The sequence below is a fragment of the Hylobates moloch genome, unplaced genomic scaffold (genome assembly GCF_009828535.3).
Source record: "Hylobates moloch isolate HMO894 unplaced genomic scaffold, HMol_V3 SCAFFOLD_2, whole genome shotgun sequence".
Lineage (NCBI taxonomy): Eukaryota > Metazoa > Chordata > Mammalia > Primates > Hylobatidae > Hylobates > Hylobates moloch.
In genome coordinates, this window is record NW_026652277.1 from 163,248,396 (window position 1) to 163,261,998 (window position 13,603).

Below are 13,603 nucleotides of genomic sequence, written 5' to 3' on the forward strand. Positions count from 1 at the left end.
CTCTGTCAATCAATCATCCATCCATCCATCAGTCCGTCTGTCCGTCCGTCTGTCCATCCATCCATCTATCCATCTCCTGTCTGTCTACTTATCATCTATATTTATTTCTCTCTCCCCTCCCTCCATGCATTCCATCTTCAAATGGTTCAGTCATGACATTATGGAATGAAGCAGTAAATCTACAGTAAATCTGCTTCTCCAGTTAGGATATGGGAAGACCTTATTTCCTTTATAGTTAATCACTTAACTCTTGATTTCTCTTTCAGATTCTCCCTTCCTGTATCAAGCCCAAGATAAAACAATGCTGAGAAACTGAGCTTTAATTATAAAAATCTGATTTTGAAAAATTATTTCTCACTGCCTCTGTGTTTTTGTTTTATTTTGCCAGGGCTACGTGTATGAATGACAAGGATACCTTCAGCCAGCTCATTCTGGATGAATGAATGATTACACTAAGTGTCCTCCACATTTCTCTGTGGGTAAGTTTGAGGCACTTATATATCTCAAAGGCTTTAAAAGTATACGTCAGTCTGTATGTCTTTGCTTAATCACCACATTCTCACGTAGCTCTGTTAATTGCACTTTGTATGAGAAGTTGAGTGGGGAAAGCCAAAGTAGGTTTGCCGAATGCTGATAATTGAGGTTCCTGCAAGCAACAGGGCTCCAGAGCTCAGTGGATTATTACAAAAGCACTTTAATTGGATATGCTGGATGATCCACTCAATGTGGAAAACGGGTATGCCAGGCCACTCTGGGACCTTAGGTGGAGAGGATGCAGCCTGGGAAGCTTGTTTCCATCCTTTTATGTGCTACATACTGATAGAGCACACACTTAAACTCCAGACCAAATAGCACCTCTTGCTAATTTCTAATTGGAGTTGTAAGATCAGGTAACCTCGGGGGATGTGGATTTTAGGAAGCCACTGAAGAAAGGTCAGATTCCAACTGTGACCTTAAGGCTGTTGCATTCCGACTGAGGTGTTTTACTAATTGGATGTGTTGGTGTCGCAGGTTAAGTACTAAAGCAGGAAAGCTGAACAGTTCCCCAGTGGCATTTGAAATGGTGGCAGGTAGTTCCCCGGACTGTTTGCTGTGTCTGGAGTTCATGCGTGCTTAGCTGAAGCACACTCAGATAAACATAACCTTCCCAGGCATAACCTTCTGCTGTTTGATTTAGATTGCCCCAGCTTTCCTTGGCTGATTGCTTCATGCTTTTTGGGTTTCAGCTTAGAGTACTCCCTCTGAAGGACCCCTGACCACCCAATCTAAAGGACACCCAGCCACTGCTACCACGCCACCCTCTCTTAGTTCCCCGCAAAGTCCTTGTCCCTCACTGATCGTTTTCTCCTTTGCATATTTATGTATCGGCTTGTTGTCTGTCTCTGCCTTCCTTAGAGCAGAAGCTCCACAAGGGCAGGAACCTTCTCTGCCTGGTTCCTCACCTGTCTCCAGAGCCCATAACAGGGTCTGTTGCACAGCAGATATGTTTTGTCTGAATGTATGAGTTGAACAGTTAAATGAGGCTCATTGTATAAACTGCTCGATGTCACATGGTGAGATATTCACACTGGAGGATATTTAAAAGGTTTGTCTGTTTAAACATTTTTTTGAAATGTGAATTCTTCCTTCACATTATGATCAAATTTAACATTAGATTACATGCAAACAGGAAGTTGTCTAATATCTCTGGGTTTATTTATAAATATAATATAAAAGCTAGAAATTTTGATCCTAACTGGTAAGCTTTGTTTGTGTTGACCTTTTTCTTTTTTTTATCATCTACATTGGCATATCCAAAAATAGTATCTACTTAGCCTTGGAGAGGTGTTTATGCTTTAACGATGTTCAAAACTGCGGCTGAAATACACTGTTTGGAAAGTCTAAGGTCTACAGTTATTTGGAGTCAGACTGCCTGAGTTCTCTGAATCCTGTCTCTGACATTTTCTTGCTAGTGACGTGGAGTAGGTTATTATTGCTATTTTTTTGAGACAGGGTCTTGCTCTGTTGTCCAGGCTGGAGTGCAGTGATGTGACCTTGGCTCACTGCAACCTTGACCACCCAGGATCAAGCAATCCTCCCACCTCAGCCTCCTGAGTAGCTGGGACCACAGGCCCGTGCCACTGGGCCCGGCTAATTTTTTAATAATTTGTAGAGATGAGGTCTTGCTATGTTGCTCAGGCTGGTCTCAATCTCCTGGGCTCAAGTGATCTGCCCGCCTCAGCTTCCCAAAGTGCTGGGATTACAGGCATGAGCCACTATGCAAGCTGGGTAGGTTATTTAACCTCTTGATGCTTCACTTTCTTCTTATGTAAAATGGGGGTTGTAGAATGATTATGATTAAGTATGTGAGTATAGGGGTTACATGAATTTCTGCTGTTTTATTTACTATATACTCAGATTTTTATATATTCAATATTCAAATTAGGTTTAAAAATAATATATTTGCTCATGCCTGTAATCCCAGCACTTTGGGAGGCCGAGGCAGGCGGATCACCTGAGGTCGGGAGTTCAAGACCAGTCTGACCAACGTGGAGAAACCCCGTCTCTACTAAAAATACAAAATTAGCCGGGTGTGGTGGTGCATGTCTGTAATCCCAGCTACTTGGGAGGCTGAGGCAGGAGAATCACTTGAACCTGGGAGGCAGAGATTGTGGTGAGCCGAGATCACACCATTGCACTCCAGCCTGGGCAACAAGAAAGAAACTCTGTCTCAAAAAAAAATTATATATATATATATATACACACACACACACATATATATATACACACACATATATATATACACACATATATATACACACACACATATATATATATATACACATATATATATATACACACATATATATATGTACTGGTCATTAAATGGTAACACAAGTTTGAAATTTGTTTTGTTTGCATGGAGAATTTGTTTTGCATTGAAAACAACAGTCCATGAGATCACTAGAAAGAATAGACTTGCTTATAATAAGTTATACTTTTAATAAGTAACAGTGACAATAAAACTGTTTGCAAACATGCCATTTTCTGTGTATATAACAATATAATTATCTTTTTGGTATCAGACCTGGTTTGAGTTTTCCAGTTGTGCTTGTTTTGTGGCCTTCAGTAAATTGCTAAACTTTGCTTGGCCTCAGTTTCCTCATCTGTAAAATAATGATAATAATACAGTTCAAAGAGGATTGCTGTGAGAATTAAATATGAAAATGTATGTCACACTCCTGGCATGGTGCTTACCTCACAGTGCAGGTGCTTAATAATCCTGAGTGTCCTTCTTTCCCTTTCTCCAGACCGTAGATGTAAGATGCACGTTGATAGCCAGAGGAAGGTGATTGCCATTGGGGAAAGTGTGGAAATGGCATCCTGTATGTAATAATGAAGGGGGTGGGCTTAGCTTAGCAAGTGGTAAGCTTAGCAGGGAACCCAATTCCGACCTTGAAGTGTCTGAGTAGATGTCATGTGTAAGGGGAAGCAGGGATGCTGTGTCTGATCTGCCTCTGCAGGAAGCACTAGGACCGGCAGGTATCAGTAGTGAAAGGCCACTTTGGGTTTCACGTGAGGAAGACTTTCCTATAGAGCTGTGGAAAGATGAGATGGTGCCTCTTTGCAATAATAAGTGTCTCAGGGCCAGATATGGTGTCTGAAGACTGGTTGGCTGCAGATCAAGAGCTCTGTAGAGAGGATTCCTCCATGCACCAGGAAGGCAGACGACATGGCCTCTGCAGTCCTTTTCAATGCTTGTATGTCAGAGGCCCCCTTTCCAAATTCATGCCTGATTATCTGCTTGCCTGGGCCAAGTTGGTTGTATGCCCCCAGAAACCTAGGATTTAGCCTTCTGAAGTCAGGGAGTTGGGACTGCTTATTGTTTTAATTTAAAATGTTTTTTAGGATTGAAAATTTTTGTGTTTGTATTTTGTCATTTGCAGCAGAGGCTGCAAACTGGTGAGTTTTGGGCTGGTTCTGGGCTGTGGATAACTTTGTTTGGCCTAGAAAATGTATCCCTGATCACTGTGTTAACTAAATTTAAATTGATTGCCTGCATTTAAAAACTAAGAATTTTACAAAAGGCCAAATTTTTAGTATTTCTTCAAAATGTGGGATTATCTGGCAACATTGGGTTCTACCTTCTCAGCTGGCAGTAGATAGCTGAAGCTGTGTAGATGGTGGCCTTTGGTTAGGTCATGCGTCGGCTGGTTTGCCACAGTCCCCACCACTCCACACAGTCTTCCCATCATCAAATGTCAGTTGTCATTTTTCATTTACTTAAGTTGTTTTCTTTTAGTAGAATTAGGAGAAAACTGAAACAGTTATTTTTTCAATGTCCATAGTAGTAGTGGAAAAACTAAAGATGTTTCAAACTTCAAAAAAAAATAGAAGAGGGTATATTTTGTATGTGTGCCAAAGTATACTTGTAGAAGTCTAACTTGCAAACAAGTGGTTTCTGTGCCTTTAGACTACATGACTCAGTCAGGCCTGCTTCACTCAGACTTTTTTTTTTTCTTTTTTTTTTGAGACAGGGTCTCACTGTTACCCAGGCTGGGGTGCAGTGGCGCTATCTCAGCTCACTGCAGCTTCAACCTCCTGGACCCAAGCGATCTGCCCACCTCAGCCTCCTGAGCAGCTGGGACTACAGGCATGCCCCACCATACCTAGCTATATCTATGTTTCTTTGTTTTTGTTTTTTTGTTTCTTTGTTTTTTTTTTTTTTTTTGTAGAGATGAGGTTTCACGATGTTGCCCAGGCTGGGCTTGAATTCCTGAGCTTAAGTGATCTGCCCGTGTCAGCCTCCCAAAGTGCTGGGATTACAGGCATGAGCCACCACCGTGCCTGGCTTCGCTCATACATTTAAATAGCTCTGAAGGTATCTGTGTGTGACCCCTTATCTGGACAGTTAAATTTTCCCTCTGTCTTCAGATGTGACTCATTTCCTCCCTCTTCTTCAGTTCTCCATGGACAGGGAGAAGGAGTTGCCTGGCAGCATATCTTTTTTGCCTTCCCTAACATCCACTGTGGCCTCCTGGCTTGGTGAAATGGGGACAGTGTGTAATTTGCACACGTCTGTGATCTATGGAACTAAGTTCCATTCTGCTTTTTCCAGTGGATCCCCAGTCCGCCCTAGACTTCGTGGCCCCAAACAGATGGAGCCTGTAACCTCGCTGACTCCGAGGGATATAACCGAGAGAGTGGGCTCAATGCCTATTAAGGCACAGATTGAAGTTTTAGCACTCTGTTCTTTGTGCATTTTGATGTTTAGTATGAACAGAACCTGGCTTTGTTTTGCTTTACGAGAGTGATTCTGGCTTCATTGTGAAGAACTTGGCTGGAGAGAGAGCAGGGAAGATCCATGGTAATTAACTTCAGTTTTTGTGGGGTGGTTGGGTAGAAGAGAGGAGTAGGATGTGTGTTGATAATGATGGAAAGACTGATTAGTGGAATTTTTAGAATGACTGATTTAAAGTTGCTGGAAGGAGTTCTCATCTATCAACTGGTTATTTACCGATGGAATGTGCCCCCTAACAGATCTGTGAACTTTCCATCACTCAGTGCATTTAGGTAAATGAGAATGGTCCCATCTGTCAGGATGCTGTAGGAGATTCCTAAATTAGAGGGAAGGTTGGGCTAGATAGATGACCTCTCTGGTCTCTTTGGAACTCAAATTCAGTTATTCTCTGAATTAAACTTATTAGAAATCTTCCAGCTTGACCAATTTTACTTCATTCCGTAAAGAGAAAATATTATGAGTTGACTGAGAGGCTGAATATAACATTATAACTTTAACTACAATTAGATCTGGGCAGATTACTTGCACTTTCTTCAATGTTCCAATATAACCCTTCAAAAATGTTGTAAACAGATGTACCCAGTAGCTAGGATTTATAAGCCGAGATTTTACAAGCATATTTCCTAAAGGATTTTTTTTCTACCAAAAACTTTGTTTTACCTTAGCCAAAACTCATTTTGTAGGTTTCTTTTTGGGTAGCATAATAATACAGATGTTATCATTTACATAAAAGTATTATCTGTTACTCTTTATAAAGCATTCTCTTTAATTTCAGAACTTAGGATTTTATACATTATCATTCATTGTTGTTTGTTAAGGTGTATTTAATTTGGATATAATGACCTACAGAAAAAGGTCACTTTAAAGAAAAACTTTTAAAAAATGATTTTAAATTATGCATAATAGTTGTCCCTAGTTTTGGGGTATGAATGGTAATTTAGCACATTCATATAATTGGTAAAGATCACATCAGTGTAACTGGGATACCCATTACCCTAAATATTTGTGTTTTCTTCATGTTAGAAACATTAGAACTATTCTTTTATGGCTAGTTTGGAACTTATAATACATTATTGTAAACTAGAGTCACTCTCCTGATCTAACACTAGGTTTTATTTCTTCTATCAAGCAGTATATTTGAACCCATTAATCAACCTGTCTTCATTCTTTCCTTCCTACCCTTCCCAGCCTCTGGTAACCACCAATCTACTCTCTACTTTCATTAGACTTTTTTTTTTTTTTTAATCTCCCACTTATAAGTGAGAACATGTGATATCTGTCCTTCTGTGCTTGGCTTATTTCACTTAATGACCTCCAGTTTCACCCATGTTGCTGCAAATGACAGGATTTCATTCTTTTTATGGCTGAATAATAATCCATTATGTATATATACCACATTTTCTTGACGCATTCATCTCTTGATGGGTACTTAGGTTGATATATTTTGGCTATTGCGAATAGTGCAGTAATAAACATGGGAGTGCAAATACCTCTTTGATATATTGGTTTTCTTTCTTTTGGATCTGTACCTTCTAGTGGGATTGCTGGATCATATGGTAGTTCTATTTTTAGTTTTTTGAGGAAACTCCAAATCGTTCTCCATAGTGATTGTACTAATTCACATTCCTTCCAAGAGTGTACAAGGGTTTCCCTTGCTCTACATCCTCTCTAGCATCTGTCATTGCCTGTCATTTTTATAAAAGCCATTTTCACTGGGGTGAGATGATATCTTATTGTAGTTTTGATTTGCATTTCTCTGATGATTAGTGATGCTGAGCATTTTTTCATGTACCTGTTGGCCATTTGTATGTCTTCCTTTGAGAAATACCAATTCAGATCTTTTGCCCATTTTTAATTGAATTATTTGTTTTTTGCTGTTGAGTTGTTTGAGCTCTTTATATATCATGGTTACTAATCCCTTGTTAGATAGGTAGTTTGCAGATATTTTCTCCCATTTTGTGGGTTGTCTCTTTAGTTTGTTGATTGTTCCCTTTTCTGTGCAGAGCTTTTTATTTTTATTTTTTTGAAACAGGGTCTTCTTCTGTCACCCCGACTGGAGTGCATTGGTGCGATCACAGCTCACTGCAGCCTCAAACTCCCGGGCTCAAGCCATCCTCCCATCTCAATCTCCCGAGTAGCTGGGAATACAGGCACTCACTATCATAGCTAGCCACTTTTTAAATTTTTTGTAGAGAGAGGTCCCACTCTGTTGCCCAAGCTGGCCTCTCACACACCTGGCCTCAAGTGATCCTCCTGCCTCGGCCCCACAAAGTGCTGGGATTACAGGTGTGAGCCACCATGCCTAGCCTGTAGGAGCTTTTTAGCTTGATGTAATTCCATGTATTGATTTCTGCTTTGATGCCTGTGCTGTTGAGGTCTTAGACAGAAAATCATCGCCCAGACCAATGTCCTGGAGCATTTCCCAAATGTTTTCTTCTGGCCGTTTCATATTTTCAGGTCTTAGATTTAAGTCTTTAATCCATTTCGACTTGATTTATTGTGTATAGTGAGAGATGGAGTCTAATTTTATTCTTCTGCCTATAGTTAACAGTTTTCCCAGCACCATTTATTGAAGAGACTGTCCTTTCCCCATTGTATATTCTTGGTGCCTTTGTCAAAGATGAGTTGGCTATAAATGTGTGGATTTATATCTGGATTCTCTGTTCTTTTCTGCTGGTGTATGTGTGTGTGTTTTTTTTTTTTCTTTCTTTCTTTCTTAAGCCAGTACGATGATCATTTAGTTATTAGAGCTTTGCAGTCAATTTTGAAGTCAGGTATAGTTTGATGCCTCCAACTTTGTTCTTATTGATCTATACCTTTGGCTATTCAGGGTCTTTTGTGGTTTTACACAAAGTTTAGAACACTTTTTTTTTCTGTTTTTATGAGCAATGTCATTGGTATTTTGATAGGGATTGCATTGAATCTATAAATTGCTTTGGGTAGTATTGCCATTTTAACAATATTAATTCTTCCAAGCTGTGAGCATGGAATATCTTTCCATTTTCTAATGTGTCCTCTTTGGTTTATTTTATCAGTGTGTTATGGTTTTTATTGCAGAGATCTTTTACTTCTTTGGTTAAATTGCTTCCTAGATATTTTACATTCATTGTAGCTATTGTAAATGGGATTGCCTACTTGATGTCATTTTCATATTGTTCGCTGTTGGCGTATATAAATGCTACTTATTTTGTATGTTTATTTTGTATCCTGCAATTTTGCTGGATTCATTTATCAGTTCCAACAGTTTTTGGTGGAGTCTAGGTTTTTCTAAATATAAAATCATGTCATGTGTGAACAAAGGCTACTTTGAACAAAAGGGTAATTTGACTTCTTCCTTTCCAATTTGGATGCTTTTTCTTTCTTTCTCTTGCCTAATTGCCCTGGCCAGGATTTCCAGTACTATGTTGAATAAAAGTGGTAAAAATGGAAAAGAACAACTTTTATGAAGAATTAGTTTTAAATCCTCATTTTTATGTCACTTAATATTTGCACTCTTGTGAAAGTAATTAATTGGTCATTTGGTGATATTATTGGAGCTTGCTTGTTATGTAAGTAACACTTGGAGTTTATAAATATACCATAAGGCTGGGCGCAGTGGCTCACGCCTGTAATCCCAGCACTTTGGGAGGCTGAGGCGGGCTGATCACCTGATGTCAGGAGTTTGAGACCAGCCTGACCAACATGGAGAAACTCCGTCTCTACTAAAAATACAAAATTAGTTGGGTGTGGTGGCACATGCCTGTAATCCCAGCTACTTGGAAGGCTGAGGCAGGAGGATCGCTTGAACCCAGGAGTCGGAGGTTGTGGTGAGCCAAGATCACGCCACTGCACTCCAGCCTGGGCAACCAGAGCGAAACTCCGTGTCTCTCTCTCTGTCTCTCTCGTCTGTCTGTCTATCTATCTATCTATCTATCTATCTATCTATCTATCTATCTATCATCTATCTATCTATCTATCTATCTATGTACATACACACACATATGTGTGTGTGTGTGTATATCATAAAATATCTCATTTCCAAGGTAATTGACTGCATTAAAATTTATTTGTGCATTTAATGCCTTTGAAACACTTAGAAAAAGTTTATATTAGGGAATTTAGATTTGCAATGGCTTTAAAGCAATACATACCATGCTAGTATTGCGTTTTGAATTTTCTCAAAATTGACTATTGATTTTGAAGACATTTCTAGTTTGCTTTTAAAAATGTTAAAAATTTATCTTGTTCTTCATTTTGTTTTCATTTAATACATAGCCATTGAGTAATTAGTGATGGTGTGGTATAAGGCTCACAAACATGATGCATAATAATTGTAGGAGAGGAAAATTACCAGAACTTTTAGGCCCAGTAACATTTCTTCATTACACTGTTGTGAGGTGATAGCATTGAAGTTATTAATGCTACGTCTACCAGTGTTTTTTGTTCATTTGTTTGTTATATTTAGGATTTGTCTGGGTTTATCTGAATCAGTTAATATGCAGTGTAGTCATGTATCACTTGACAATGGGGAAAGTTCTGAGAAAAGTGTCAGATGATTTCCTCATTGTGCGAACATCGTAGAGTGTACTTACGTGAACCTAGATGGTACAGCCTACTACACACCTAGGCTATATGGCATAGCCTATTCTCCTAGGCTGCAAACCTGTATGGCATGTGACTGTAGTGAATACTGTAGGCAGTTGTAACACAATGGGAAGTATTTGTGTATCTAAACATATCTAAACAGAGAAAAGGTACAGTAAAAATCTGGTGTTGTAATCATATGGAACCACCGTATATGCAGTCTGTCGTCGGCTATGACATTGTTATGCTGCACGTGACTGTATTAAGTTTTTTAACCGAGACTGGTGGGTTCTCTTCATCAGCATTTGTGAGAAATGCTGTCTTTTGACTGCATACAATCATTACGAGACAGGCAGAGCAGAAGTCTGGGTGATCTGATTTTGTGGCTGTGAGACCTTGACTCACAGTAGCAGGTGCTGGCGCTTCCCCCATAGTGTGGAGCATAGAGCAGGAGGCAGGAGCATGTGGCCAGCCGCCAGCACAGCGGCACTGCAGTGTTGCCTTGTTGAAGATGCCAGCTTGGAATATGAAATGCTAACGGAGAATGGCGGGGGATCTTTAAGCGGAAACTCTGTGAAAATTTTGCTTGATGGGCAGTGATCGCATGTGGAGTGACTTATTTTTAAAGGGATTGCTTGGCTTCTGACACAGAGATGTAGAGTGCAACAAACACTGTTCTTCCTTTCACATTTACCACCACTGCCACCATCACTGTCATCTCCCATTCATTAATTTGTTCATTCATGCGTGCAGTTACTTAACATATATTTATTGAGTATTCACCATGTGCCAGGCACTTCCTAAAGTCCTGGACTTTCAACAGTAAACAATTTAAACAAAATCCCTGCCTTCCTGCCTTGTGGAATTAACATTCTAAGAGGCAGACCTTATGTTAAACAATTTACATCTATTATTTTACATGATCCTTACAATAAGCCTTGGAGGCAGACAAAATTATCCCCATTTTACAGATTAAGAAACTGAGGCTCGGCCGGGCGCGGTGGCTCACGCTTGTAATCACAGCACTTTGGGAGGCCGAGGCGGGCGGATCACCAGGTCAGGAGATCGAGACCACGGTGAAACCCCGTCTCTACTAAAAATACAAAAAATTAGCCGGGCGTGGTGGCGGGCGCCTGTAGTCCCAGCTACTCGGAGAGGCTGAGGCAGGAGAATGGCGTGAACCTGGGAGTCGGAGCTTGCAGTGAGCCGAGATTGCGCCACTGCACTCCAGCCTGGGCGACAGAGCGAGACTCTGTCTCAAAAAAAAAAAAAAAAAAAAAAAAAAAAAAAACTGAGGCTCAGAGAAATTAAATGATGTGTCCAGTGTCACATACGAAACCGAGGCTCAGCGAAATTAAATGATGTGTCCAGTGTCACATATGAAACCGAGGCTCAGAGAAATTAAATGATGTGTCCAGTGTCACACAGCGGGATCTGATGTCAAGCCAGAGGGACTCTAAATTGTGGGCCCTGAGCTGTTTTGCTAGCCTCTTAGGAACAATGTCTGAGTGGCCAATGAATTGCACGTCAGTTGTACATTTGCGTGGGTTTTCAGCATCACACGTGGGAGGTAAACCTTCACACCACCCCTGTTTTAGATATGAAGGCCAGTCATACCCGCCCTCACTGTATTCTCTGGGCAAATTTGGAAACCTTTGGTTTTAGAAACAGACTTCCTAAATTTGGGCCTTTTGATCAAATGGGGAGAAAAATCAGCTCCCCCAGTAATGTTTCTGAGGATCTCAGGATTCTCAGGCCGATACTTGGCGTGCCTCATTTTCTTCTAGTATTGCCTTCATCTGGGACATTTTTGCTACCACATTTCTCAAGGTCTGTGTTCCTTCAGCCTACATTATTCAAAGTATTGCTTTTTCATCAGAAACAGTGTGGGGAAGCCCTCTTCAGCACATGAATATTGCCGAGGTTTTTTGCCCATTAATGTAATTACATCCAAGGTGCACGTTTACATTTGTGAGGGATTATTTAATCTTTTGTAATCCTGGTTGGGTATAAGTAATTTATATCTTTAATCTCTACTTATTATTGTTATTCTTTTATTTTTACTTTTCTTCCTTGACTATAGATAAGCAGTAAGGAGTGGTGCTTGGTTGGATGTTCTGTCAGAAGCATTCTGTGTTTGACTTGAAAAGTAAAGAATATGGAAGGAGTTTTTATTGTTTTCTTCTTTGAATTCTAAGCAGAGAGGTTATTTCTGATAGTTCACATTACGTTAGAACATTTATTTATTTATTTAGAGACAGAGTCTTGCTCTGTTGCCCAGGCTGGAGTACAGTGGTGCAATCTTGGCTCACTGCAGCTTCCGCCTCTTGGGTTCAAGCAGTCCTCCTGCCTCAGCCTCCCGAGTAGCCGAGACTACAGGTGGACGCTGCCACGCCTGCCTATTTTTTGTATTTTTTTAGTAGAAGTGGGGTTTCACCATGTTGGCTAGGATGGTCTTGATCTCCTGACCTCGTGATCTGCCTGCCTTGGCCTCCCAAAGTGCTGGGATTACAGGCATGAGCGACTGCGCCGGCCTTTAGTTTTTTGAGACACGGTCTCACTTTGTTGCCCAGGCTGGAGTAAGTGCAGTGGCGCTATCTCAGCTCATTGCAACCTCTGCCTCCTGGGTTCAAGTGATTCTCCCACCTCAGCCTCCTGAATAGCTAGGGCTACAGGTGTGTGCCACCATGCCTGGCTAATTTTTGGGCAGAAATGGGGTATCACTGTGTTGGCCAGGCTGGGTCTTGAACTCCTGACCTCAAGTGGTCTGCCTGTCTTGGCCTCCCAAAGTGCTGGGATTGCAGGTGTGAATCACTACATCTGGCCTAGAATTTATATTTTTAATGTCAGTTTTTCTTATAACTATTTATAGATTAGAACATGTTACTTACATTTCTTATTTGTGATAGGCGTTACGATTGTCAGCCCCACTTTATGATGAAGGAAATGGGATTCAGGAAGCCTCTAAGTTTTGAAGAGATGACTTGCTAGCCCAGATCTACTGTTTTTGAAGCCTGAGATGTTTCCACTATTCCCTTATTTTTATTAATAATAATTTGTCATGTGATAGTGGCTCTCAAACTTTTCATTCTGGAGGTGTTCCTATGCCCCATCTTATTTTATATTCCCCAGCTCTTCCCTGGATACGAACAGAGACCCTCAAGAACATATCTTTGCATGCATGTGTGCACATGCAGTCTAGGATACTCAGGTTTTTTATTACAGTCAGGTTTGCAACAATTTTTGCATAGTTTTTGACTAGGCATGTAGTAAAACATGGTGTTTTTTATGGATTAATTTATTGCGTGTGTGTGTGTGTGTATAAATATATTTTCCTCCCAACATTTTATTAAGAAAATTTGCAAGAATATAGAAAAATCAAAAGAATTGTACAGTGAACACCCATAAACCCACCACTTGATTCTATAATTGTTAATAGTTTGCCATTTTTGCTTTTACATGGGTCATTTTACATTGTATCCTTCAGAATAGAATACTTCGTAAGTGGTAATTTACATTTTTCTCAGAGATCTTTGCCAAGGAATTTAATTTTAGATGCCTGTTAACACATATGTCCTGTTATATTATTATCTCAGAATAAAGCATTAGAAAGATAAAGTCTAGTTTTATGATTTGGAACTCTCTGGTTATTGTAATATTTGGATGGAGAACTAAATTGACTATTTGACTGTAGTTGGGCAGTCTAAAGAACTTGAGAAACCTTACATAATTTGAAACCCCAAGTGACTTTATAAATTC

The 13,603-nt window shown here is 40.1% G+C and overlaps 1 protein-coding gene across 2 annotated transcripts in view; it reads left to right on the forward strand.

Annotated features, from left to right (window-relative positions):
• Window positions 1–388: 388 nt before the first annotated feature.
• TIAM2 (TIAM Rac1 associated GEF 2) overlaps window positions 389–13,603 on the forward strand; it is a 168,646-nt gene continuing 155,431 nt past the window's right edge. Inside the window, exon 1 of one of the 2 annotated variants that reach the window (XM_032160946.2) lies at window positions 389–479. The gene's annotated coding sequence lies outside the window, so the exon portion shown is untranslated. Of the gene's footprint in view, window positions 480–1,478; window positions 1,586–13,603 lie in introns of those variants that run through there. The other variant, XM_058435617.1, reaches the window with a different exon arrangement.